General features: G+C 35.8%; 1 long non-coding RNA gene across 1 annotated transcript; it reads right to left on the bottom strand.

Annotated features, from left to right (window-relative positions):
* Positions 1 to 554: 554 nt before the first annotated feature.
* LOC102014835 lies at positions 555 to 2,074 on the bottom strand. The gene is made up of 2 exons (XR_264915.1): positions 1,939 to 2,074; positions 555 to 699 (listed from the first exon to the last, which is right to left on the bottom strand). It is a non-coding gene; the product is annotated as an uncharacterized LOC102014835 (long non-coding RNA).
* Between the last annotated feature and the right edge of the window lie 642 nt (positions 2,075 to 2,716).

Raw genomic sequence — 2,716 nt, 5'->3', positions numbered from 1 at the left:
TGTTCTTGAAACTAGAGCAGCTTCTGCATGTGACTGCTTCAAGTTCTCTCTGTTCTTGAGGCCTGCCTTACTCCTGCGCCTACCTGTAAGCAGTCTGCAGCTTCAGCCTCTCCCCACATCTGTGTCTTCTCTAGAGGGAAAAGTTTACTCCAGTATTTTACCTGTGTTTTAGTCAGATTAATTTTTTTTTTTGCTACAGAATCGAGTTTCTATATTTTACAGCTATATTAACTCCTGATCTGATGTATAGCTTCAAAAATCTTCCTCAAATCTGGGATAATCCTACTAACATAACAAAAAATCACACCCCTATCCATCCTTTTCCAAATTTCCACAGTAATTAACCAGCCCCTTATTCTTGTTTATTTCCTTTGCTACGTGGAAGCCTTCTGAAAGCTAATGAAACTCCATTTGTCTATTTTTCCTTTTGCTGTCTGTACTGTAGGGTCATATACATTGCCAAAAATACGTTGTCAAAACTAATTTCATGGAGTTTTATCCTACATTCTCATCTATTGGTTTTTCAGCTTCAGAATTTAGGTTTCAATTTTTAATCCACTTGCAGTTGGTTTATTTGTTTAGAAACTGGAAGATATGCCATGAAGAATCAATGAAAATACCTTAAAGTATCTTTTCAGACACTTTCACATCTTTTACTTTTCAGCCATTGTGTTGAGGGAGTAGATTTGTTCTATCAAACTGAAAAAAAATGAGAAACAGATTATCATTTTCTCATAGATTAAAATTACTCTGGCTTGTCAAATAATGGGGTTCTTGTGATTGGCAGAAACTGCCCTGAGGTTTGGTGATTTTCAGCACTGAATATTTGTTGTGATTACAGAAATGTTGACGTAAAATATTACACTAAGCTTTAGTACAGTCAAATTATATTTTGCTTTCAGGTATGCTAACTAGTTGATAAAAGTGTTTTTTTTTCCTTATCCTTGAAAAAATTATCATATGTAATTATTCCCACTGCAGCATGACCTCACAGATCTCTGGAGGGTGGTTTTTCATTTCTCCAATAGGATCAGTTCGCTGGTATCAGGGTAGAAAACTTTATATTGTGTTATCCTTGCATATTGCAATAGTATGGTTGAAAGAAGGAGAACCATCCTCACTATCTTAAGGCAAATCCTGAGGGACTCATGCTAGCAGAGGGCCAAGATAAAATGCATGAGGTTTAGGAGAGTATAGAACATTTATTCATTTTAAAAATTGCCACCTGAGTTAGCAGTTTAAAAGAGTTAGTGCTCATTATCTTAGTCATATTGGAAACTCCATTTGGAACAGGTAAATTTCTGTTTTCCACTTTTCTGCCTAAATGATTCTTCTGCTTCCCTGCTTGTAGGTAATCCTATAGAAATAGGATTAGAGTTTAAAAGAAGGATATTCTTCACCAGCATCATCTGTTCTTTTTCTGCTTTTTTGTTTGTTTGTTTGCTTGTTTTTGAGATAGAGTCTTGCTATGCAGTTCAGGCTAGACTTGAACTCACTATGTAGCCCAAGATGTCTTCAAACTTGCTGTAATCCTTCTGCTTCAACCTCCTTAGGGCTGGGATTACTGGTGTGTTCTATCAACCCTGCCCTTTCTCTGTTCTTTAGTGCTTTACTTTCTTGAATATTTAGAAGCTTGTAAAACTTCCAGCCTATCATCAAATTGTGGCTAGAATAAAGATAGGAAGTTCTACACTAAGCAAAATAATGATTAGTTGGATGTCATTTATTGTTGTTTTTAATTAGACAATAGAAAGACATTGTATATTAGGATTTTTTTCTAGATAAGACAATCTGTGTATTCGACTGATGCATGCTTATGACACTTTGTCCAATATGAAATAAAATGTTTTGTCCTCTATTTTATACCTCTTTTCAAACCACCCCTACAGTAAGTGTCTATCATATCCCACAGACAGCTATGTCATCATTTATACTCACTGCTTCAGTCTGCTGATGTCTGTCCCCATGTAGCTTCATATCATTTCATGACTTTCCTTCTGTCTCTGCTGATGATACTGGTATACTCGAAGGTGTGATGTCAGATGTGCATTCTCCATGGGCGCCTTCTATCCAACGGATTCTGGAAAAAAGTTGTTCTCTTGGCAAGTGTAGATATTATAAGGTATGGTACCAATCACATGAAGATACTAGGATTTTATTTAATCAGAAATAAAGGGAGAGGGGCACTTGCCCCATCCTGGTGCTATTTTTAAAAAAATCTTTTTATGTCTTCTTTTCATATTGTCTGTCACAGTTACTCCATACCAGACACTGAAGAGTGATTCTTTGATAAACCAAAAGATATTTACCTGTTTGATTATATGTGTTGTTTTGGTTAAGGTGACCAGATGCATTATTTCCTTTAAATTCAATTGATTTGCTTCATAGAATTATATCTTTAAAGCACAGAGAATCATAGAATCTTATAGATAAAGAGAAAGAATATTTAGTCACTCTTCTGTTAAGAGAGAAACTGCCCAATACTGTGTGTGACTTGCCAAAAATTTATAAAGCTATTTAGTGAGATTTATTAAGATTTTCTACATCTTATGTGAAAGTATTCACTATAAAACATGATGCCCATGCCTGTAATCCCAGTACTCGCGAGGCTGAGGCAGGAGAATTGTTATGAGTTCGAGACCAGCCTCAGTTCCATAAGTGGGCTCAAGGCCAGCCTAAACTGCATAGTGAGACGCTGTCTCAAAAAGACAAAAAA

Source organism: Chinchilla lanigera, unplaced genomic scaffold, assembly GCF_000276665.1.
Source record: "Chinchilla lanigera isolate Chin_1 unplaced genomic scaffold, ChiLan1.0 scaffold00149, whole genome shotgun sequence".
In the NCBI taxonomy this organism is placed as follows: Eukaryota; Metazoa; Chordata; class Mammalia; order Rodentia; family Chinchillidae; genus Chinchilla; species Chinchilla lanigera.
This window is presented reverse-complemented; position numbering and strand designations above follow the sequence as displayed.